Genomic DNA, 26,475 nt, shown 5'->3' on the forward strand with positions numbered 1-26,475 from the left:
AGGGCTTTGTATTTTGGAAAAATTTAACAAGAAGATTCTCTGGATTCAGAAGTGTTGGGCACACTGAACAGTGGGATGAAGTATAAAACTGACAACTGGGAGTTTAGCAATAATCTACATACTAAAAAAGCTGCTCCTATAACAGTAGCATCCAACTATAGGAAGACATGCATTCTCCCTCCTGGTCTCCCTTCATGTCCCACCCCACCCCTCCTCCCTTGTTGACTGGATAATTCTTCTCTGAAAAAGAGAAGCATCTGTATATACTCCTCACCCATTCACACTGAATTTTCAGTCAAGGATCACCACACATTTGAGGAAAGCCTACCACATGAAAAAGTGAAGCGAAACTAAACAAACACATCACATGGAAAACTCAGAGACCCTATGGAAGATGAAGACTCTAGAACTATCTAGAAACTACAGTGGCCTGGAGAGAGATTAATTTGGCCACTTTTTTTTTCCATTAAAGAAATGATTTTTTTTAAAAACCCACACACACAAATCTGTATTTCTAACTTGTCTTACAAAATCAAAAGGCCTGGCAGTTCTAGACTTACATGGAGCCTGGAGCTAAGAGCAAGAAAGAGACAGGCCAAGGAAGTATGAGCCTAGACATTCTTTCGAGGAGAGCACTCAGAGGTATTACCAGATTCCCAAAGGGGTCTATGACTCAAAAAAAAGGTAAGAGCCTTGAAATAGGCCCTCTTCCTTTCTCAACATCTTCTAGGGAAAATGTAACAGTTTAGAGTGTACCTAAAAGCTTTTTAGAAGGGATATCCAAGATTTGATGTGTTAAATCAACTTCTCACATGCAGCTACCCAGTTCAAAAGAGAAAATGCAGAGCACTCCAGGGAATGTGAGGAATTGGAACCTTGCATACAGATATTACCCTATCACTGCTTGCACACCGAAACTACATAGATTAATGGGTCAGGAGAGATCTGCTCTTGCAGCCATCTAGAAATACCCTAAAGGAAAAAGGAAGAATTGCAAGTACTCACAGCTCAAACATGTGACTACTAACATCACTGACTTGATTAGAGAAGAACACGAACACACACACACACACACGGGCTCATGTGCATACATTTGCAATCAGCCAAACCTGCTTTACCCAATCCTAAGGCTTCCTGTCGTCAGACAATTTGTTCTGACTGGAGGTAATCACAATACATAAATAAGTTCTGCCAAATAAGAATTAATTTAAATTCTGTTCAAAGCTTTTCAAGAGATAGAAAGGCTGCCCTTCAGAGATACCTTCTCCTGGGCTAATGAGTTGAATTATTCTGTTTATCACAAGCCAAAGGTAACTTGGTAGTTATACTGAAAAAAATTCTTTCTCAAATTGCTTCACCATGGGTTTCTGCTTTGCTTTGTTTTGAATGTACAGAGTTATGGGCCACAAAACGATCCCCAAAGCTCCTAGAAGCAGAATAGGCGTTGGAGGCTCAGGCACAGTAATTCTCAAACAGAATTTGAGTCAATGCTCGGGAGGAAGGAACCATTAAGAACCTGGGATTGTGCACCTTCCCGTACAGAGTCCTGGTCCAAGACTGAGTGGGAGAAGCCTTTCACCTGCCCATCACCCAGCATTACCACTGGTGAGATGGGGCCTCAGAAAGAGGTCTGTATTCCACATTCAGTTCTAGAACTTTCCATGTGGGCACCCCCAGTTTCTCTCCCTACTAGACAATGTTGCTAGGAAGTCTAAGAGATAAAGTCTTTAAAAAAAAAAAAAAAAAAGCTCTGTATCACTTTGAAAAATGTTCCTAGGGCCACCAAGTTAGTGTGAGGGTCTCCCACAGCTACCAGTCCAAAAGTCTCTAATGCCTCTTGTTTGTTACTTCAGGGATTTTCCTGGAGTCGTTTTTCCTTCACATCCTTGGGGTCGTTAATATTTGAGTTTTTCAGGAATGGCTCCAAAAGCCACAGTTCTCATAGGACAGTCTCAAGCTCAGAGGGTCTACAAAATCTGGGGGTTTTCTTGCCTGGATTTTCCAAATTACCCCTAATGTGATTATAACATTTTACTTAAATTCCTCTAGCAATTTCCCATTGCTCCTCAGAGAAAAGAGAAACTCCTTTCACACAGCCTGGCATGGCCCAGCCACATACACCCAATCTCCACCCCAAACGTTCTCCTTGGTGCTCTATCTGCTCTGGTCACATTGGCCTCCTCCCTGACCTTCACCTTTTCCATGTTCCACCCTACCACAAAGCCTTTGGACATGGTGTCCCCCAATCTAGAAAGCTCTCCCATCTCTTTCTCTTGCCCTTAGCTCTTACCAGTCCTTCCTATTTCAGTTTGTGAGCCATTTTGCCTGGAAAGCCTTCTCCGACCTCTCTCACTGTCCTCAACTCTATCTAGTAAAGGCTCTCAAAGAAGTCTACTTTTCATTCTCCTGGGAGTGCTTAACACAGTTGCAATTTTATTTTTATTTTTTTTTTATTTTTACTTTTTTTTTTAATTTTTTTTTTTAACGTTTATTTATTTTTGAGACAGACAGAGACAGAGCATGAAGGGGGGAGGGGCAGAGAGAAGGAGACACAGAATTGGAAGCAGGCGCCAGGCTCTGAGCCATCAGCCCAGAGCCTGATGCAGGGCTCGAACTCACAGACCGCGAGATCGTGACCTGAGCTGAAGTCGGACGCTTAACCGACTGCGCCACCCAGGCGCCCCAACACAGTTGCAATTTTACATTTGCTAGTATGATGAAGTGATTAATATCCATCTCTGGCACTGGATTTTAAGCTCTGTGAGAGGAGAGACCATGTCTGTTCTTGTTCACCCCTATACCCCCTTGGCACAGACTAGAAGCTTAGTAAATATCACACGGACGCCTAGGAGGAGGAACACACAACCTCAGCAGGACTAGCTCCTTGCCTAGCCACTCTCTTACTTTTACTTTTGGTAATAGGTTTCCTCTGCCCAGAAGGTTCTGCCCCCATTCCACCTGCTGCTTCTTCAGAGGTCTGCCTCTTCTGTTACTAGAAACTAAGCCTCGTGTACCTTCTCTCATTCCGTCAAGTCTACCCCCAATTTCCCTTTGTGTGACTGTCATCTCCACTTTCACCGGTCACCCCCACACACACACACACACTTTTGGACGAGACTGCCACACTGTGGAGTGCAGTACCCAGCTTCTTGACCAAGTTGTGAAGGGTGGAGAATGCCAGCTTCAGACAAAGCAGAGTTGCCGCTTCACGTGAAAAAGTCACCAACATGAAAAGGACACGGAAGTGAGGCCAGCAGATAAACCCATCCTCCTTTCTCCCTCCTAGGAACGTTTGGAGGGATAGCCCCTCCGTGGAACCCTCCTAGAGAAGTGCTGGGCCAGGTGAACAAGCTACTGGGAGACAGATACAGTTCTTCATGGCTTGTGGAAAGGTGCCAGCCAGCACACCCGAGCAGCACCTCCATCCCTGTCCCACTGCTTTTCCCTGGTGCCCACACCTGGAGCTTGCGTCTTCCAAATAAATTACTGACACCTTGATCCTTCTCCATCCTGCTTCCTCGAGCATCCAGACCGACATCCTCTGATAACCCCTGTATCCCCGAAAGACACAAACTGCACCTGGAGCCCAAGAACATAGTACTTTGAGAGGAGCTTCTCACTACACATCAAAGGAGAGAACAAAGCTATTGTAATCCTGGCCTGGATTAACAGAAGGGAATTCACAATCCCTCTGCTTGATTCTGCACTGGTCAGACCCAGCATCAGCAGGACTGACTGTGGTTTTGAGAAATCCACTTTAAAACAGTTTCTCAGGGTGCCTGGGTGGCTCAGTCGGTCAGGTGTCTGAATTCAGCTCAGGTCACAATCTCACGGTTCGTGAGTTCGAGCCCTGCGTCGGGCCCTGTGCTGACAGCTCAGAGCCTGGAGCCTGCTTTGGATTCTGGGTCCCCCTCTCTCTTTACCTCTCCCCCACTTGTACTCAGTCTCTCTCTCTCTCAAAGAGAGATAAACGTTAAAAATATTAAAAAAAAGTTTCTCAACATTTTTGAATGATGGACCTCTTAGAGATTCTAATGACAGGTTCATGAACCCTCTGTCCAGGTCAACACGGGTGCATCGGTTGGCTTTCACTTTAGGGGTTCTCAGAACCCCTGAAGCCCCAGCCATAGATTTAAGAAACCCTGCTTTAGAGAAACAGAGAGAAAAAGGAATACAATCAATACACAGCAACAAGAACAACTGAAGCCATGTTTTCTAAGGAGCAGATGAAAGATAAGTCTTAAAAGGAAAAAAAAAATCAGAGGAGGAAAAGAGGAAAGTTGGTATATTTGAAGGCATACCAAGTGGAAGGACTCAGATGTTTAGTTCTGCAATTCCTCGTATGGGGGTTACTTCCTTGACATCCCCAGTCTGATCTAGCCGTGTCCATGTAGCCCACGAGTGTGCTGCAATTCTAACCCATAAAACACTAGGCTATTATTCTAAAGGGGCAGATAGGGGCTCTGCTTTAGCCAGAAGCACCCCCCCAAAAAGCAGTGGTGGGGGACCCCATACCCATCTCTGTATGCTCTTTGCCTTATAAAAATCATTCTCAGCTCATGGGCCACTGAAAAACAGGTGGCAGGATAGCCTGGGTCCCACGGGCCACGGTTGGTCATCCCCTGCACTAGGCTGCAGCCACTGAAGCATCAGTGCCCTCCCCAAACTGGGAGCTCCCCCAGGGTGAAAGGCATAACTTATTTCACCCAAGGGTCCCAGTCCTAACAGTGACGGGTACCCAGTCCAAGCTTAATATATGCATATCAAGTGAAAAATCCTGCTCATCTTTCAAGACTGAGCTCAGGTGATACCTCCACAGAGACAACCCTCACCCTCCAGGTTGAACGGATCTCACCTCACTTGGCAGTGCCTGCTGACCACCATCAGGCTCCCACCTAGGCTGTGGCTGTGTGCTGTCCACCTGCTGAAGAGATCTAAGATGAGCGGCTTGGGCAGAAAAAACAGAGAATTCTGTTCTTGCCAATCCTCAGGTTGGTTTCTCACTTTATGTGTGAAATATAAAACAAATACTCACTATGTGTTTCCATGAAGTAGCCTTTTTAAAAGTCCCATCAAAAGTGGGATGGCTCCAAGAAATCCGTTAAATATTCTTGTGCAGCTGTTCACATCTTAGCATTTCATTAGTTATCATTGCAATTTTAAAAACAATTAAACTCTGTGGGTGTTATTTACTGCATCTCATGATGATTCCGTCTTTCTGCTCCTCAAAAGAGAATCAGACAGAGAAATCAGGGTCTAGAAACTACCGGCATTGAAAAGACAAGTTTTTGTCACACACAGTTAATTTCCTTTGCCATTCTTGTGGGGTGATTTGAGAAAACATCATTCTGTAGTTTCATAAGACAAATTTCTAAAACCATCAAACAGGATAGCCAAAACTTGGTTGGTGTAGACCTGTGGTTTTTACTGACGTCCTCGTACAGGAAGACCAAGAACAGCCATTTCCCCACCAAACATCCTTTTTCCCTGATGAAAAACTCAATGGCATTTATGTTCTGAAAACCCAATTGGAACCAAAATTTACATGACACTAGCCAAGAAGCTGGGATGCAAAAACCAAGGGGAGTTAAAGTGTGTTGATGTTCTTGTTTTATCAGAAAGACAGCTACTCAATGACTTTATGAATAATCTTAAAAGACCAGAGATAGTCCACAAATGTAATGTGGTATCCTAGATGGAGTCCTGGGACAGATAAAAGACATTAGGTAAAAACCAAGGAAATGTGAATAAATATGGACTTTAGTTAATTATAACTTATCATCATTGGCTCATTAATTTTGATGGATGTACCACATTAATGTAAGACGGTAATAACAGCAGGAAGTAGGTGTAGGGTACATGGGAACTCACTTCACTATCTTTTCACCTTTTCTATACATCTAGAACTTAAAGTAAAATGTTAATTTTTAAAAACAGAAGTCCCTAAAGAAAACAATTAAGATCTGTAACTTTTAATCAATCAAGTAGAGACAGACAGGGTAAATTTGAGAGTTTTAGTCCAAGAAAATGTAGGAAATAAGAAAAGTGTATCAATGGGGTGTACAGATGGGTAAGCCTATCGCCCAGCAAACAGAAAAGTGGCAAAAATAAGGAATGTTAAGGATGCAGTATCTCTTATTTCCCTGATTAAATGCTGGGATGCCACCCTCCAACTCCCTTCACCCTCCTAATTTTTTTCACTCATATCGCAGGTAGTTGATTAGTGACTTGCGATTAGGTCAACCGAGTAAGAAATGTTAACTGAGTCTCAAGTAGAAGACCTTCAGAAAATGCTATGGGACCTCATTCCCAGAAAAAGCAAGGAGCTTCCTCAGTTGCGCCCCCGCAGACCTAGCACGGCCTGCAGATGGCAGGTGCCTTGCAAACACGTGGAGAGATTAGCTAGGCAATGCCCTGGCTGGGCAATGAACTTACCTGGGGAGCTCTTAATGAAGACCAAAGCCCAGAGGCACACCAACAGATTCTAATTTGATTGGTCTGGAGTGGGGGCTAAAACATCAGTATTTTTTTAAAAGCATCCCAGGAGGTTCTAACATGCAGCAGGGTTGAGTATATAGGATAAGCCTAGAAGATGAACTAGAGCAGGGCAAGCCTGGGTATTAAGAGATCAGTTAATTTTTTATGGATGTGGGAATTTCAAATCATTACTATTTTCTCTTCCTCCACAGCGTTTCTCTCCATCAGCTGACACATGTAGTCTGCTTTTGAGTTAGGGGTGTAAGGAGGGGACATCGCAGTCACCTAACCCCCAAGGTCCATTAGACGGTCAGATAAGAAGTGCTCCTTATAAATTCAGATACTATTTTAGTCCTCAAAGAGGAGAAATATATTCTGGGGTAAAAACTTTAAAAATGTACTCACCCTCCCTCAACAATTGATAGAGCAATTAGACAAAATATTGGCAAGGATATAGAGGAATATAAAAGGACAATATCATCAACCAACAGAATCTAACAGACATTTATAGAACATTCCAACCCAAAACAGAACACCCATTCTTTTCAAATTCTCATGAAGCACAGACCAAGAGAGACCAGATCATGGACTATAAAACAAGCTTCTACAAACTTTTAAGATTTTATATCAGCCAGAGCGTATTCTCCAACCACAATAAATCAAACCAGAAACCAGTAACAGAAAAATACCAGGAAAATATTCAAATAATTGAAAACTAAATAACATAGTTTAAATAATCCACTGGTCAGCGGTGCCTGGGTGGCTCAGTCAGCTGAACGTCTAACTTCAGCTAGGATCATGATCTCATCTCAGTGCTCATGAGTTCAAGCCCCACATCAGGCTCTGTGCTGACAGCTCAGAGCCTGGAGCCTGATTTGGATTCTGTGCCTCCCTGTGTCTCTGCCCCTCCCCTACTCACTCACTCTCCCCCCTCTCTCTCTCTCTCTCTCCCTCTCTCTCTGAAAAATAAACATGAAAAGTAAATAAATAACCTGCTGGTCAAAGACAAAGACTTAAAGGAAATATTAAAATATATTTAACTGAATGAAAATGAAAATACAATATATTAAAATCTGCACAACAGTTAAAACAGTTCAGAGAGGAAAATTCATAGTATTAAATACAAATATTAGAAAAGGTCTCAAATCACTCTAAGCCGCCACCTCAAGATTCTAGAAAAAGAGCAATAGAAACCCAGAGCAAGCAGAGAGAAGGAAATAATAAACTAAGAGCGGAAATCACTCAGGGACCCATAGGGAACCAGGAAGGCAGGGATTCTAGCGATGCAGCTGCAAACCAAGGAATGCCAACAACTTCCAGGAAACTACCAGAAGCAAAGATAGCCCAAGAAAGGATTCCTTCCCCAGCCTTCAGAGGGAACAAGGCTGAAACCTTGATTTCAGACTTCTAACCTCCAGAACTGTGAGAGAATAAATTTCTAGGGTTTTGAGCCACCCAGTTGGTGGCACATTGTTACAGTGCCCTAGAAAACTAAATGAGCTTCTAATGAGGTGTGTGGGGGTGGGGTGGGGTGGGGGTGGGGGATCAGATTAATCCAGCAAAAGCTAGAAACTATTTTTTAAGTAGCAAAAGGGAAAAAAAAGGGTTTTATATAACAGATACAAAATACAGCAGAAAAATATTCAATGTATCAGTAATTCAGAAATTATGACCCTATTAAACTCATTTATTAGAATACAAAATGCTAAATGGGTTTACAAATGTGATTCATTTATAGTCTTCAGTGAATGTTTCTAGAATATCAGAACAAAGTGATAGAAAGTATGTAAGAATATGAAAAAAGATACCAAAACCACCTGAAGAGAGAAAAAGCTGGTGTAACAATATTAATATCTAAGACAAAAAGAAAACAATTCATGCTTAGAATACCCCAAGAAGAAATAACTACAATGTTCCTAAACTACATAGCCTACAAAAATATCCATCGAAAGCTGACAACTGTAAGGACAAATGGAAAGATGTATTGAGTGGTAGATGTTCTCTTCTGAAAGAGGTAATCTGAGAAAATATGCAGAAAACAAATAGTAGGGTTAGAGACAATGTGAACTTTGCCAGTAAGATTAATCTAAAAATGTGCTCAAAACCCTATTCCCAACGAAACGAATTCACTTTTCTTTTTAAAGCACGGGGGAGTGTTTATAAAATTATCCATGTACTAGGTTTCCAAGAAGTCTCAACAGACTTCAAAGAATCCTGGTCATACACACCACATTCCTTGACCAAAATACGATATTGTTTATCTCTGGGGCATCTGGCTGGCTCTTCAGTAGAGCATGCAACTCTGGACCTTGGGGTTGTAAGTTCCAGCCCCACACTGGGTGTGGAGATTACTTAAAATCTTGAGGAAACAAAACTACAATATTGTTTATCTCTGAATTCAACTTCACTCTAAGAGAAAAGCAAATTAAACTACAATAAAACAGCACTTTCTGCCTATATTAGAAACACAAAATAGGGCAAAACAAGGTGTTGGTTAGGTTGTAAGAAAACATGAACTCTCAGCCAGGGTGAGAATGAAAATTGATATGATTTGGCAGTATCTATCAAAATTTAAAATGCACATTTGCCCTGTGCCCGCCAATCCATTCCCAGGATTTTCTCCCTATAGATACTTACAAATGTGCAAAAACAGAAGAGTGTGCAAGGATTTCATCACAGTATTGATTGTTACCACAAAAGACATAAAAACCTTAATGTCCATCAATGTGGGAATGATTAAACTATGGTCTTGTCAGATAACCGAATATTAACAGAATGAGGCAACACAATGTTTATGATATGGAAGAGTGCTAATATCTGCAAGATGTGAAACAATGTGTACAGTCACATCATTAAACTTTTTTTTTTAATAGAGGGGAAGGGTGTTTGTTAGAAGGTGGAGGAGGGTCAGTAATGTAATGTATCCTCCAGACTGAGAAGGTTCTTTAAAGCCAAAAAACGAAGCAAGCCATTCCGTACTGTTTACACAGTTTTGTTCAGGGTAACTCGCGGACAGGGGCAATACGGCGGGTGGGTGGGCAGGAGGACAAGCAGACGATTGAGGCGGTAATATGTGGCTATTCTCTGCCCCTATTCTCGGCACCCAACTTTTATGGAGCTAGAGACATGATGGTGAGGTCACAGGCTAGTTCTCTAAAGTGGCACCACCTATGCATCTGAGGTGAGACCAGGATGGAGGGCCAAAGATGGAGTCAGTGTTGTCAGGGCTACTTGCAGTCTTCACATTCTAGAAACACACCCCACTAACACAGTCTGCTAACAGTAGTTGTTTCTGTAAGTACGGAGAGACAGGGAAGATTTAATTTCACTAAAAGATGGTATCTGCATTTTTATGATGTTCATATTACTATTCAAATAAATAAGCAGAAAGCTTTTAGTCACATTATTCATTTAAAATACAGCACCTAGGGGCACCTGGGTGGCTCAGTTAAGTGTCCAACTCTTGATCTCGGCTCAGGTCATGATCTCATGGTACCACAGTTTAGCCTCACATCCAGCTCCCTCACTAACGGCACGGAGCCTGCTTGGGATTCTGTCTTTCTCTCTCTCTGCCTCTCCTCTGCGCTCACTCGTGCTCATGCTCTCTCTCTCAAAATAAATTAACTTTAAAAAAAATACTGCATCTAAATAAAATGAAGTCTCTAGTGATAATCCTAATAAACTGTAGAAATTCCAAATTCCTTTTCACATTCCCTTTAAATTCCTTCTTTTGATGAACTGTCAAGGCTAACATGTCTGTGCAATTAAACCAGTGAACATGTTCAACAAGGTTTCCAAGAGGTTCATTATCTGACTGGTATATGTAAAGGTGCTCAGTCAAAAACTGCAAAACAGAACTAGTACAAACAAATGGAAGACTGCTTCCTTTCATTCCAAACCAACTTGATGAATCCTGGCTACCTTTCTAATCTCTTTCCCCTGCCTACTCCCAAAAAAACATATCAAGTACTTTCTGGCCCTGCCTCAGGACCTTTGCATGTGCTATCCTGTTTCCTGGAATGATCCTATCCCCTCACACCCCCACTAAACAATACATGGCTTACTCCTTGGATTCACTGAGATCTCTGCTCCAATGTCACCTATTCAGAAAGGCCTCCCATGACCAGCTGATCTAAAACAATACTACCTTCCCAGACCCTCTGTATCTCCCTATCAGCTTTATTTCTTTTTTCCTTACTTATCACTACCAGAGATGATTTCACTACTTATTTGTTTGCTTCCCACTCTAGAAGATAAGCTCCATAAAGGCAGGGTTAACTGCTACCCACCAGTGCCTCGTAACACACAGTAGGCACTAAATGAATGTCACATAAATAAAATTTGCAGATGGTAAACCTATAGCATAAATTTATGTTCTAGCTATAAATCTCACATTTCTCTCACATATATTTATTTTTTCCACCTGTAGCTTTTTCTCCTTCTATGCATAGCCAATGATCAAAACTGGGGCAAACAAAGAAAACTTCTCCCTGGAGAAAAAAGAGACTCAAGAACAGAGAAAGAACTTGTACCATGATGCTGGATTTTGTTGAAAGTCGCCAGGCTAACATGTTACAAGTTCAGAATCAGCATTTATTTTCTCAGTCATCCAATCATAAAAGTTAGGGGAATCCTTTTCAGACAGTATGAGGAATAAAAACCCAATGCTACAAAAGGATTCTAAAACAAGGCTAAGTTTGAAGAAGTTGTTTGAATCTAAGCATGTGGAAGGACCTTGACCTTCATGGTCCAGCAGGTGAGTCAGATCTGGCTAAGGCTCTGAGAGTCAAGGATTCAGCTTCCTGTCCCCTGGAGGACACCCCCCAATCCATATAAAATTCTGCTCTTTATTAGGTTTTTCCCATTTTCCTTCTCTAGGCTTCACTTATCAGAGAAATGGCACTAATCTAGGCCAGAATCCATGGACACAAAGAAGTCTCTCTACCCTGTTGCTTCCAGACAGGTCTGTTTTGAAGGCAGCCCCCACCATCCTCTTAAGCATGGAGTCACAAGTTCATCCGTTACCCTGTTTCCCAGCTCCAACCTAAATAGAAGATGGTGTTAGCTCTATGGCACTGAGCCAAATGTCAACTGTCCCCAGCCCTTCCCACTACATCCTTGTAACCCACTAAACAGAGAATGACCACCCCAATTCCCACCACACCCATGTGGTTCTCTGAGGACAGGTTATATACTTTGGTGAGTTAGCACACAGTCTGGTATCAACCCCCAAAACCGTTCCTGAAACCCAACTCCCATCAAGACAGTAACTGCTTAATATATTATATAAAAGGAATAGTTGAGTCTGCATCACCCCACCCCCCCACCCACAGGCTTCTCTAATCTCTAGTCAGCGAGCTCTCAGTCTAACCTAATTCCTCCTTGAATCAGTTTAAGACTTAGATTTCTGTTTTCACTGGAAAAAGAGAGAAGTTCATAATTATTGCCTATCTTATATATCTTCAAGTACTTAAGGGCTCCTTTCTGCCTTCTCTTCTCTAAAATAAATGAGCTCTCTTCTGTAAGTCCATGGCAATCATCCAATCTCCTTCACTGTCCCCTTGATCTTGAAAAAGTACAAGTGTGAATCAGAGATAAAAAGTTATATTGCAAGTTCTCCTCCTCTAACATTTAAACCTCCCAATTTTTTATTTTTTTTAACATTTATTATTAAGAGAGTGTGAACAGGGGAGGGGTAGAGAGAGAGGGATAAACCTGCCCAATTATTACACTTCTTTGCTAGCTATTCTTTAAACAGAGCAGAGAATGAGAAAACAATTGCTTTTTCGAGCATCTTGCCGCCACTGGCCCTGGGCTACCTCAGCAGCGCATGCTTGCAGCACTTACCTAAGATTATTAAGTGCTCCAGTGACATTATTACAAGAGGGGGCAGGAACAGTGTCAACCTAATGAGGTGGTAGATTATATCTGATGGTCTCCATCTGAAAATCAGTGCAGTCCAGGCTGTGTGCTAATCAACTCACCAAAGGCCCTTCACCCTGGGACAACAGCAGCCTTTGTCTACACCTGAGAGGAAAATGAGCTGCCTCCTTTCTAGTGCTAATAAGTTTAGTGGAGAGAGGGGTTATGTTCCATGGGAAAAGCTGGGCTCTCCTCTTCTAGGGCAAGCATCCAAAGCAAGGCTCAAGGAGGCAAGATATTCCTTCCTGAGTTGGAACTCGAACCACCTTGCTGGAAGGCAGACGTTGTGTCCTCGAGCTCATAATCACAAGCACTGTTAGAGTGCTTGGTATGTAACAGGGACTCCATGTATATTTACTGAATAAATGAATGAATGAGTTATTAAGATTTACATTTGGTTCAGAACTTCCCAGTAACCAAAGCAAAAATGGAATATATTGGTTCACACAGTTTTCGTGTGTGAATAAAGGAAGAGAACACCGCTCCGGAAGATAAAGTACAGCTAACATTGTTTTGAAGCATGTTGAGCACAAGTTTCTGTGAGTTCTTTAAAATCCTCTGCTGAAAGCCCATGAAAAAGTCCAGCAACAACTCTGTGCTCTTTACAGTATTTGCTAGATGGAAGGACCTATTAGTTACCCATATATTTTCCCATCCACTCTGCTTCTGGGACAAGTATCAAGGTCAGGTATCCTTAATAGCCAACAGGAACACCCTATGGTATCTCATTCATTCGCACTGGTTGGCTAGGCTGGGAACAAGAGCACAGGGTCCCACAGGCAGATCATTCCCCCAGTTTAGAAATGCATTCATGGTTTCTCAGAAGGTGGGCAGATTCCACTTGTTAATGATATACAGGGAACTCTAGACCAACGACAAGAGACAAAGTCCCTGTATTCAAACAAGGGTGCAGAGAGTAAAAAAGAGGACATAACTTATCGAATAATATCATCCACATACTTTCAACCCAGGAGGGAAAAAGCCATACTATATCGTCCTAAGCTTCTAAGCAGGACAAATAGAAACTTAGAAGAATCATGAAGCCTTCCAAATTTTGAAATTTAAGGATACTGCAAAAGAACAAAAAGCGAATGAGCTGAATTAAAACAGCTTTCTGAACATCCATCCAAATGAGATCTGTGCTATATTTTCAAACATGAAAGCTCTACAGTAAAAGTTATTTGAAACATGGGTCGCTGCCTTTGGAGTAAAATGATCAGAGAACATTTCATGTAAGTTCAGGTGGGGAATTTTTGAGTTATGTCCACATTCAAGTGGAGATCAAAGAAACCTAACTAAAAGCACTATGGATTGACTGACAATGAAAACTGTGGTTTGAGCAAAAGTTCTTTTAGAAGGGCTATCTTAAAGATAGGGACTCAGACTTTGGAGGAACTAAGGTGATTGGCAGTGGGAGAAACTACTTGTCAAAGTCCTTAAGTAAAAACTTATTGACTTAAAAAAACCATACATGCATACATAAGAAGGAAAAGCCTGAGAGCTCCGGACGTCAGCCAGGTTGAGGAACAGATCACTTACATGCTGTAAGAGGTAGTGTCATTGATACAGTGTGCCAAACTGCCCCCAAAAATGTTGTATCAGGACCTAAAATAGGTATTCCTTTGACCTAGCCATCCCACTCCCAGGAATCAATTATAATGAAATAGAATATTTGTTTATAAAGGGCAAAGATGTATATATAAAGGATTTATTTGTAGCATGTATTAGTATTGCTTTTGGAAGAAAAAATGGAAACAATGTAAATGTTATTAACATGAAGTTGACTAAATAAAGCATGGCATATGGGGCTCCTGGGTGGCTCTGTCTGGTTCAATGTCTGACTCTTGATTTTGGCTCAAGTCATGATCTCACAATTCGGTTTGTGTGTTTGAACCCTGCGTCCAGCTCCACAGGGACAACACAGAGCCTGTTTGGGATGCTCTCTCTCTGCCCCTCTCCCCTCTCTTTTTCTCTCCCTCAGAATTAATAAACTTAAAAAAAAAGCATGGCATAAACAACTATAATGATTTTTTCACTTCGAGTGCACAAGCATTTATTAAGCCACTATGATGTCCAGCCTGGTTCTAGGTGCTTGAGTTATAGAACACAAAGCACAAAACAATCCCAGTTCTTGTCAAGTTTCCAGTCTAGATGGAATGCTTGTAAATAAGTTTTTAGTGGGAAATTCCAAAATGGCTACATATTTTTGAGACACATACATACCTGTATCTGTAAGACATGTACTTTTGTATACACAGATAATGCTAGATGTGTCCTTCAATGAAGCCCCTTGCAAGAGCTCTGAAGCCCCAGTGGGTTCAGAGCAAAGGGGAAGCCACTGGAGTATTTTTAAACTTTAAAAATAACACCAGCCTGAGCTCTAGAACACATGAAGCGGATGTGATATTGACTTTGATAAAGTACACGCTAACAATTTCCTTACCCTTGTTAATGCAGTTTTCCCTTGTGTGACTCACAGAATTACCCTAAGGGTTCAGAGGAAAAGAAAAATGTCTCAAACTCTTTACAAGATGCCTGGAAAATAGTAGATACTCAATAAACATCTCTTTCTCACCCCTTCTTAGAATGCCTTGGGATTCAGAACGGTTAGCCACTAAGTGTCTTCTGTACTAGTTGATCATCCAACTTAAAAGAAAATACATCCTTTAAAAACATGTCAGTAAATACTATTGCTGGATCAAAGAATTTTTCCAGTATCCCCTTTCTCCTCTCTCACCCACACAAAAAGCAAGCCATCCTCTTTCTCTCTGCAACTATATCTTCATTGTTCTTAGCCCTACACCCTCTTCGCAGAGGCAATTGGTTAAAAAATATTTCATTAGCAGATATCCTGCAGCTTACTCTCACCTGTATTCTGCTATCCACATTTGTCTCCACGAAATAGTCCTCTCCTCAGAAAGCCTACAAATCAGCAAGTGCAGTTCGTCTACAGAAACAGGAGGACCCACATTCTGCTCAGGCATGCTGCAAATCCTACACTGACGACAGCAACCTCACAATTTGCTTCCTTTGGATGTTTTCGCTTAATTCACACGCATCAGTTATAGTAATTACTCACACACACAGTCAGCCTACAGGCACAGTAAAATCTTTCAGGACGATATCTGCTAGATAGTTGCAATCATGAGAATAACATCCAGCGGCATAAGAGAAGCCGCCTTGTGGGGCCACTGCCATCTGGGAAAGTGACATTCTGGCACGGAATCAGGTTCGAAGCTAATGAAAACCCAGATTCTCTTGGTGCCAGAACTGGCCTCCAGCTGCAAGGCTCTACTGAAGCAGCTTATGTGAATTCCTTCACTTAGTCCAGGGCCGGAGTAGCATAATGCATATGGAAAATGACATTTCTTGAAACTCACCGCCTTGATACTGTGTTTCATCAGATAAATACTTTCAGGAACTTAGCGCCAAGAAAAGAATTGTACCTTCTGAAGTAATGCTGTTTAATCTTCTTTGCCTAGGAGAACTAGACAATCGATATATATATACATTGTATACACACACACACACACACACACACACACACACACACACAGTTTGTTTTGCTTTGGTTACCAGAAAGTTCAGAACCAGATATATCCCTTAACTCATTCATTCACTCATCCATTCAATAAACATATATAGAGTCCCTTTTACATGTCAAGTATCACATAAAGTGCTGGCAATTCTGTCCTCAAGGACATAGTCAGTTTTTCAGAAAGCCTTGGACAGATACAGAATTAACAAGTGGCCAGGGCGCCTGGGTGGCTCAGTCGGTTAAGCATCTGACTACAGCTCAGGTCATAATCTTGAAGTTCATGAGTTCAAGCCCCACGTCAGGCTCTGTGCTGACAGCTCAGAGTCTGGAGCCTACTTCAAATTCTCTCTCTCTCTCTCTCTCTCTCTCTCTCTCTCTCTCTCACTCTCTCTCTCACTCTGCTGCTCCCCTATGTGTGCTCACTTATGCTCTCTCTCTCAAAAGTAAATAAACGTTAAAAAAAAAAGTGGCCATTACTATCATTGGGATATACATTAGTATGCTCTGAGAGCTCAGGGGAACGGCATCTCATGAAGCCTGGTGGTGGAGGGGGGATAGGAGATGGAAAGGAAAAATCAAGAGAGGTACCCGTTAAAAACACTATCAGCTCTGCTTCTTGGTAAATTAGCTCTTATTTGACTTCTGATGTTTCTGAATCTTTCTTTTAAAATGTCTTAAGCTTTCATAGAAATAGATTGAAAAATACATATTTATTCATTCATAAGCATATTTAAATACACACACTAAACAATATCCTTTTAGGGGCACCTGGGTGGCTCAGTTGGTTGAAGCATCTGACTTTGGCTCAGGTTATAATCTCAAAAGTTTCTGAGTGTGAGCCCCACGTAAAGCTCTGTGCTGACAGCTCAGAGCCTGGAGACTGCTTCACATTCTGTGTCTCCCCACCCCCTCTCTCTCTCTGCCCTTCCCCTGCTGGTGCACTATCTCTCAAAAATAAAAATAAACAGTAACAGTATTAAAAGGTTAATATCCTTTTTACCTAGAGGAACCCTCAATATTTACAAAATACAGCTTACAATGGGGTATTACAAGGGACCCTGGGAAAAGTCAGATGTAACTAGGAGTAATCTGCTTTGAGGAGTTGATTCTTGAATATTCCATGAATATTTCCCATGATTCTAAAATGACTTTGGTTTAAAAATATGAAGGTATCCTCTTATTAATTTAGCATAGGCTTAACTTTGTCTGCTTCACTACTGTTTACACCGGTATGCCAACCCCAAAGATCTCGATTCAATAGCTCTGGGCTGGTAGATAGTGATTGACAACAAGGATTAACTACATGGTTTCTAGATGGATCCTGGCTTACTTCCAGATTTGGCTAATGCTAAACCAGTGCATTCCTTTGCCTCCCCCTGCACCAACATTTCCCTCTGCCACAGCATACACTGTGAGAGAATGGGGTTGCTGGCATAATTTCAAGTTATATCATTGATTCAAATCTATCCCCAAGCAAACCTGCTTTTATTTCAGATGAACACTCTAGTGATCTGAATCGCAGGGGCAGTAAAACAATTCTACATTTATGTAGCATTCTCATCCCCAAAGGAATAGTTTTCTATGCCTACAAATACCTTAGAAGCAATAAAGAGTTTGGTGGGTTGGAGTCTCTTTGTGCCTGTGGTTTTTTAAAAAAATCAGAATTCCATGTAATAGAAATATGATGAATTCGGTGCTTAACAACAACTGCTCTAATAAAGTATATTATATGCATAATTCTCACTTAATAGTAACTACTGCACAAACCTATGGTAAACGTGATAATATTCAGCTTATAAATCAGGAACAGCAAGGAAAATAAGTTGTGCCTTTAGGGAAGAGCTGCAGGGAGATGCGGACTACTTCCTGGGGCTTCCTCTGCCCAGAACATTCTCCAGCTGATATCCACAGGGCTTCCTCCCTCCCTCCCTCCAGATGTCTCTGCCCAAGTGTCCCCTTATCAGAAAGACCTCTCCTGACCACATTTCTTTAAAATAGCAATCTCAGCATTCCCCAGCCCCCTTTCTCTGCTTGCTTGTTGCTTTAAATGCTTTCTTTCCATTTATGTATTTGTGCACAGCACTTACTACCACAGGAAACATGCCTGTTTTCCCTCTTCCCCGGATACAACATATGCCCAGAAAGCAGAGGCTATGTTTTGTTCGATATTTTATCTCCAACACCTGGCACCAAGCAGGCATTCAATAAATATTTGATGATTGAATGATTTTTATTTATTTTTACTCTTTCAGCTCACAGCGCTTCCACCCGAGAATCCCAATACAGCAACCAAGGCCCAGAGAAGGTAGACATTTTCCTAACATCTTCTTCTCCCTTATTCTAGCAAAGAACAGCTCTCTACAAAAAAGAGAAATCTGATTGAAACAAATGCCCCAAGAATTTCTGTTACTCCTGCAGCAACACTTCTAGAACTACCTGTACCTTACAGAGCAACAACTGAATGTATTTTGACTCTGATGGTCTTGAAACCTGCCCACTTGGCATGGTTCCCGAAAATGTTCTCTAAGCGTTCCTCCAAAGGAGAAATCAACCACTGTATCTAGTTATCACCTTAAAACAAGACTAATTTATACTAACCCCACTGACTCCCTGTCCAGCATTTTAATAGGGAGCAAGGGACTAAGGCCAGTGATTATCCATGACACTGTATGTGCACGAACTTCATTAAATTGACCACACAGCTCCAGTTTACTACAGCTACTTTGCACTTCAGAATCTCTCCAGCTAAAACCATTCACCTTCCTGAATACGAGTCTGTAAGACCCTTTAAGTCTTAAGTGTAGCTAAGAGGAAGCAACCCAGATATGCAAGAAGTGAGAGGCCATGGGGCGCCTGGGTGGCTCAGTCAGTTGAGCATCTGACTTCAGCTCAGGTCATGATCTCGCGGTTCATGAGTTCGAGCCCTGCATTGGGCTCTGTGCTGATAGCTTGGAGTCTGGAGCCTGCTTTGGATTCTGTGTCTCCCTCTGCCCTTCCCCTGCTTGTGCTCTCTCTCACTCTCAAAAATAAACAAACATAAAAAAAAATTGTTTTTAAAGAAATGAGAGGCCATGAATCACTTCAATTACAGGAGGTCTAGAATCTACTAATAACAGAACTGTGAGATACAACTAAATAAGCAGTCAAGTGTCTGATCCATAATTGTTCTTGGTTCTGTTGCTGCAAAGGCACATACCATAGGAAAAATTTTAAGAATGAGTAAATAAATAAAAACATCAGTCCACAGAAGCTAGGGGGCTTTGAGCAGACCATGATTCTAAGTCTCAGTATTCTGTCTTGATGTTTGCTACTCAAGTGTTCTACTAAACTGCCTTCCAAGGAGCAATGAAGCAGAGCCCTAGCAATTCTTTCAACAAGCTACTGAGATTGGAAGGCTAATTTAATGGGGCAGGGCCAAGCGCACTTAACAAACTGCCCATCTGTAAGATGGAAATAGTTGTCCTCATCTTTAGCAGTAACTCTCCTCACTAAGTAGCTCTGAAAGAGTTTTGAAGCCTTTCTCCTTCTCAGTGTGTAGCTGCCAATGAGTTCACTTCCATCTGTGAAGAGAAGAGGCTGCCAAGATGTGGGGCTTTGCCTAGGACCCACTGGAGCTACCATGAATTGAGAAATTCAAGCTGCGTCTGATCCCTTCCCTGGAGAAAGAATACACGGAATCCTCTTCTACATGTTATTAACCTAGATACCTTTTCTAAGCCCCCTTCCTCTTGCCCAAACAGAAATCAAATGGTGGTGGGTGGAAGGGAAGTGCATTTCCACGTCAACCTTTCGAGTGTAAGCCTGGGCTACGCTTACAATGTTGCTTCTGTTTGCTGTGCCCGGGGAGAGTCTGGCTCAGCCATGAAAAAGAGGAGTTTAAAATGCTATCATCTGCTCACAAAGATGAACTCCACATTAGCCATAGCTATTCTTTTGATGTAATGAATCAAACTCCTGCCTGCCCAGTTGTATGTGATGCTGTGCAACACGGCTCTGACTTGCCTGTGATTACATTTCTAGAAAAGTCAGCATGACTGTATGGAAAATGCTCATGATACACAGCTTTGCTCATTCCCCACTGGGCAGCATTGGGCACATCACTTCTCTTCTTTTGGTCTTGGTTTTCCCCATCTCGAAAGAAAAAAAAGAAGCGAGACCAAATGATATCTGAGATTGCTGTCGACCTTAAGATGCTCTGGTTCTGTGGGTTTTTCTGGGATCTCTCTTTGAAAGTAGTATTTTCATCATCAATTCTTCCTGGCCTTTCTATTTAGACCTTATTTATCCCCAGACTGGACTAGTAGATGTCCTTTGCCTTATGCTGGAGAATATTCTGAATGACTCTTCAAGTCACAAAAGAGACTGACCTAAGACACATATACTTTCTTTTGGGAACCTTCAGAGAGACCCTTGCTAACCCTTGGCTTGTAAACTATGATGCAGGAGACTTGTAGCCCTTAATTAGTGACCTTCCCAGAATGATCCTCTCTTCTGTCCCTTCTATTTTTCTCATATTTTCTCGATCTTTTTTTCCCCTCTTTCTCTTCTTTTCTCACTTGGTCCTGCCAGCACAACTAAGGGAGTTATTTAGACCCACCGGTAACCCAGAGGAAAATAAGAAATTGCTGCTTATCTTCATTGAACAGAACCACAAGATTAGGACTGAAAGTTATTTGAAGTACATTCATGTTGACAACATTAAGAAAACCATAACATAAAAGCACAGGAGACGAAATGAATTCAGGATCGCAAATTGAGATCAACAACCACCTTCATGTTGAAACATTCTCAGACACAGCTTTGTGTCACAAGTTCTTTCATAAAAAGTCGAAGATTACAGAAACCACAGTATTTAACCCATGTGCAGGCAGCAGAACCCCTGCGATTAAGGTAACTCCAGATCACAACTGTGTAATATATCTTTGCTAGGCAGGAGTAGCTCGTGTGGTGAGGATTTGTAGTTCAATCAAATTATGTTCTCTACACCCACTTGGGAACATAATACTCACAACATCCATGTGATTAACCAAAGCAGCCTAGTTCAGGAGGGCTGCCAACAGCAGGCAGAAGTGTGGTATATCTAAACAAGTGAACATGGAAAGGTATCATTATAACTGGTGTTACAGACACCTGGGATAAAAGTTTATTTTAAGGAAGTAGGAAACTTTGGGCAGAGGGCGAGTCTCAAGGAGGTCCTTAGGCTCAGTAACCTTCCCCAGCCACGCATCAGTTGTAAGAATGACCCGGACTTCAAATAGCATCCTTGTGTCCCCAGGTAGAAAGATCTGGTGGGATGTAGATGAAGTGGATGCGAATTTCAAGTGGTGGTTAGAATAGGAGGAGGAACACAGTGGATACTCCCCTACACCCCCCCCCCCCCCACAGTCACGGAGAATAACTTAATCTGGCCCTGCTGTAACTCAGTGCGACCTTCTCTTTCAGAGGCACAAGCCTTTGGTTTCCCAGCAAGCACCTTGAACTGTACCTGCAGGTGTGAAACAATTTGCCAGGTGCCTAAGATGGATGACTAACTTTTGTCCCTCCTTGATTAATCACTTTGCAAATGTCTGCCTAAATAAACTCCTATGGAATGGCTACAGGACACAAGCCAAACCAGTCTGATGTCCAAATTAAAGCACTTGACTTTTCCCCCTTCCCCTCCCCTTCAAAAGGCACTTAAATTTTTACTTCCTAGAACAATAGGATCATAATACATCTGGAAATTTGCCATTATGGCAGCAGGGGCTGGAGGACAGATCAACAGAGCAGCACAAACTACGTGCTGAGCAATAGCCAAAGCTCCTGGCTGTGTCCTGGGTAAGTCCAAAGCAGAGAAAGGCAAGGTGTGTCCTAAAGTGTGGAGGGAGAAGAGTTGCTGCTCAAAGTCCTGGTGCAACAGACCTCTTGAGGGCATCCAGGGAAGAGACAGACGCATTTACTATATTTGAGCACAAGGTCCTCCTGGACCCAAGATGAGGGCCTGGGATGGAGTGGAAGCGTAAATCTGGGGGAGTAAAAACAAAGAGCCTTTTTTTCCCCTCGCAAAAGGGAAAACAGTACCAAGAAGGACTGGGATCATGACAAAAGGAAGACCACAACAAGGTTTGTGTTCAGCATGCCAGCCCTCCATGTCAGGTACCTGTCTCTATGCCTCCTTCTTCCTCTTTCCCAGGTGCCTCAGCCCTGCTGGCAGGCCGTGAGCTGACATCCACTCAATAGTCAGTACACACAGAGCCCCTACCTTGCACCAGGCACGGAGTTAGAAACAGAGGACACAGAAGAATTCTACAGGTTCCCTGAAGATACAAAGCCCAGCAGAAAAGCTGAATAAAGTCCACCGGGGTGTCCTCTATCTCATGATCACCACCAGGTGCAGATCCTGCCAACATCCCAAGAAAGGCCTGGGACTCTAGAAAGCACTCAGCCCTCCCCACTCCTCCTTCCCAAGTTAACTTCCCCTCCCTAGTAGATATCCTTGCTATTACACAAAACTGGAGTTGCATTCCCTTACTGAACGATTATCAACTTTGGTACCTCTGTACAAAGGAGTTAACTGGATCCATCCCAAAGAGAAGATTTTTCAGATGGCAAATTTGAGCGTTGGTTCCCTAAAAGTAGTGGAGTGGAAGCGAATACAGAGGGCAGCCCAGGCCTGGCATCTGTCATAATTCCTTCAGGCCATGCTCCTAAAAAATACCCTTCTTGCTATATTTTATATTTTCTCAAGCTTGGAAAACCATTAATGCTTTAAATAATCCCACATGCAGTAACTCTTAGATTTGAGGGTCTTAGAAGTCTAGAGGAGATGGCTTTTTCAAGAACCTTACTAAATTACAGATTTTGGTCATTCACGCCCTGCATATCCCCAGGAGATAACCAGCAGAGGACCTCCCTGTGTTTGAAGTACATTCCCCATATGCTGAGCTTTAGGAAGCATGCAATGGACCCAAGGTTGCATATGCTTTTTGCTATTCACCCACTCAGGATATCATTTCAATCAATCAGGAATTAACAATTTATCATCGGGGCGCCTGGGTGGCACAGTCGGTTAAGCGTCCGACTTCAGCTCAGGTCACAATCTCGCGGTCCGTGAGTTCGAGCCCCGCGTCGGGCTCTGGGCTGATGGCTCAGAGCCTGGAGCCTGCTTCCGATTCTGTGTCTCCCTCTCTCTCTGCCCCTCCCCCGTTCATGCTCTGTCTCTCTCTGTCTCAAAAATAAATAAAACGTTAAAAAAAAAATTTAAAAAAAATAAAAATTAAAAAAATTAAAAAAAAAACAATTTATCATCAGAAAAGAGAGGAGATTCCCCTGGCAAGTTCTCCCTTCCTCTTATTGTGAGGTTAAGGGAGGTGGCCTACATAATTCTCATCAGATTTTCTTCTGGTGTACAATCAAAAGGATCAGAACACTAGGCAAGATTAGAGCAGCCTCTCAAGAGAAAATAAAAGAGATGTTATGTTCTTCCTTAGCATGTCCCTATTTTTTTTTTTTAATTTTTTTTCTTATTTTTGATAGAGAGCACAAGTCGGGAAGAGGCAGACAGAGGAGGAGACACAGAATCCGAAGCAGGCTCCAGGCACCAAGCTGTCAGCACAGAGCCCAAAACGGGGCTCGAACTCACAGACTGCAAGATCATGACCTGAGCCGAAGTCAGACGCTCAACAGACTGAGCCACCCAGGCGCCCCTTCCTTGGTATATCCTTGAGCACCTGAACAGTGAACAGATACAGAACTTTCTACCACCCAGCCTATTGCTGGGTAATGGCTCTGTAATTGCCCTAAGAAATTCTGACTTGTTCAGCTAAGCATCTGACCTTGGCTCAGGTCATGATGTTGTGGTTTGTGAGTTCAAGCCCCGCATCGGGCTCTGTGCTAGAACCTGGAGCCTGCTTTGGATTCTCTCTCTCTCTCTCTCTCTCTCTCTCTCTCTCTGCCCTTCCCCTGTTCTCACTCTGTTTCTCTCTCTTTCAAAAATAAACAAACATTGAAAAAAATTTTAAAAAGGAAATTCTGACTTGCTTTGAAATGTTATTTTTGAAAAGAGAAAATTTAGGACATGTTCCACATTCAAAGACCCTCTTACCATTACTCACTGAGAACACAGAGTACCTTGCATGCTTCTTTCAAAGGTCTCTATCCAGATGAGGCAAAAAACACTGAAGATTGCCTTGATTAACATCAAATAAAAAAATGCAGTTCTATTTCCACTTTCCATCCTTGTGAGACTCTCCCAAGTAATCCTAGCAGCTGCCCATCATTAATATGAAGAGAGATGCAGTACCAGTGATTAGAACCAGGACAAAGAATCAGTTTCCAGGAAATATCCCTCAAGTCCATGATTGGGATCTATAACTGAAGCCAAATAACCTGCTCTATTGAGACTGGCCTATCGGGAGATTTCAAATGCTATCTGAAGATACAGTTTTTGTGTCTGAATTCAATAAAATCTTGCAGGAAAAAAAAAAAAAACCTACATGCCATACCCAGAGCTCTGAAAAGCCAGCTAGAAAAATGTACTTCAATTCCAGAAAAATCTATCAAATGGTAGGCAAAGCCAGGTAGAAAAAAAATGAGACACACACCTAAGTTTCAAGAAGCAAATGATGGCAATACCATATCCAAGTAGAAAGAGCCATTTGGATAATGGGTTATGTTTTTTCTTCTAAGTAATCAGTTACATGGCATATGTTAGCTGAAAATAGATATTTTAAAGAAATTCAATACCTAATCATGGGATCCGATATTTTTCCTTGGGGGAAAAAAAAAAAAAAAGTCATTTGCCTATGTAGTACTGTATTTTGAAAACATCCCCTGACCAGTGACCTCAGGGATATCAGTAAAGAAGATGATAAGGTAATATGTGAAATGTTGGGTGATTAGGGCACCATTATACCCCATAAGCCAAAAGTAGTTCCAGGACTCAGACTATAATCAGGCACAAGTTAGCTATAACTAATGGCTGAGGACACAAGGAACTGGGGCATCCTCTAAAGAGATCAGTCAAATTTTCTGCTTCTAGCCCATACTCAGAGAGGCCCTCTTGCTATAACAAAATCCCGGATAAATAGAACAAACTTTATCTTGCATTCCTGACCACCAAAAAAGTACAGAAAGTATGCAAATGGGCATATGCACAAATACAAAGAATGAGAGAAAGTGAGAGCACACACACCAGACAATGAGACAGAGACACAATTTAATCAAACATAAGCCCTCAAAAAAAAATTCCTCAAAACACAAGAGAATAAACCAACATAAATGAGAAATGCCAGAAACAGAAGTACACCCTTAATTTCCAAATATTCAGCAGTCTCACATGTAGAATACTTCAAATTAAATACTTCATGTAATAAAATATGGAAAAGTAAACAGTAAGAGACTTTTAAAAAAATGACCAGAAATATTTGCAAATTAGTCAAAAAGAATTTTTAGAAACAATGTAAAATCACTGAAATTGAAAACTCAATGAACAGGTCGTACACTGTTCTGTACACTCATACTGACCATAGCTGAAGACAGAATCACTGAACTAATAAGAGTTCAGAAAAAAAGTGATCAAAATGCAACAAAGAGAAAGTATTAAAAGGATATTAAGAGGCATGGAGGGTAGAATAAAAAAATTGAACATAAGTCCAATGGAAGCCCTAGGAGAGAAGTGAGATTGGAGGACAGGCAGTTTTGAGACATAATGGCCAAGTTTTGTGACAGACACCTATACAAAGACACAGAAAACACTAGACACTAAGCAGAATAAAAAGTATTCCACGTCTATGTGACACTGCAGAATACCACAGACAATGACATTATAAAGTCCGCCACAAAAAAGATCAACAATTAGACTGAAAGATTTCTCAACAGCAACAACTGAAGTCAGAAATGATCCAATCTTCAAAGTGCTAGGAGAAAACTAACTATGTTAAAAAGAAACCCACAGGTACAAAATGGCATCACTTAGGCCAAGTCACCAAACCGGAGCTTACTACCTAACTGCAGTTTCAATCTCCTTCAGAAATGTAAGCATTTAACAGGTCAGTCAGGAATCTTCTGATAAGCACAAATGAAGTACTCTGTCATATGGATCTCCCATCTCCCAAAAGAAGAGGAGGAAAATCACCTAGTAAGACCCCTAGCCTTCTCCTAAGGTACGGTGACCTTGCCTAGAACAATCTTATCTTTTCTTTTGCTAATAACTTTCTTGAGCCATTCTCCTTCCCATAAAACCCTTCTGTTTTTACAAAAAAATTTTTAATGTTTATTTTTGAGAGAGAGCGCGTGCGCACACGTGAGCGGGGAAGGGGCAGAGAGAGGAGGAGACACAGAATCTGAAGCAGGCTCCAAGCTCTGAGCTGTCAGCACAAAGCCCGATGCAGGTCTCAAACCCACAAACCATGAGATCATGACCTGAGCCAAAGTCAGCCGCTTAACCAACCCAGGCACCCCCCCAAAACCTTCCCTTTTGTACAACTCCTCAGGGGTCCCCTCTACTTACTGAGCTTGAGGGGATGCTGTCCAAGTCATGAATCCATTAATAAAGCCAA

At 41.9% G+C, this 26,475-nt stretch overlaps 1 protein-coding gene across 6 annotated transcripts in view; it reads right to left on the minus strand.

The window, feature by feature from the left end:
• The window catches only part of LYPD6B (LY6/PLAUR domain containing 6B), a 174,102-nt gene that overhangs the window by 60,697 nt on the left and 86,930 nt on the right, over positions 1-26,475 (minus strand). Inside the window, exons 1-2 of one of the 6 annotated variants that reach the window (XM_060626455.3) lie at positions 5,036-5,206; positions 4,856-4,921 (exon numbers count right to left, since the gene is read on the minus strand). The exons of 3 other annotated variants lie outside the window; for them this stretch is intronic. The gene's annotated coding sequence lies outside the window, so the exon portion shown is untranslated. Of the gene's footprint in view, positions 1-4,855; positions 4,925-5,035; positions 5,207-26,475 lie in introns of those variants that run through there. 2 more of the 6 variants (XM_060626448.3, XM_060626451.3) reach the window with 2 other exon arrangements.

Source organism: Panthera onca, chromosome C1 (genome assembly GCF_046562875.1).
Source record: "Panthera onca isolate mPanOnc1 chromosome C1, mPanOnc1 haplotype 2, whole genome shotgun sequence".
Taxonomy (NCBI): Eukaryota; Metazoa; Chordata; class Mammalia; order Carnivora; family Felidae; genus Panthera; species Panthera onca.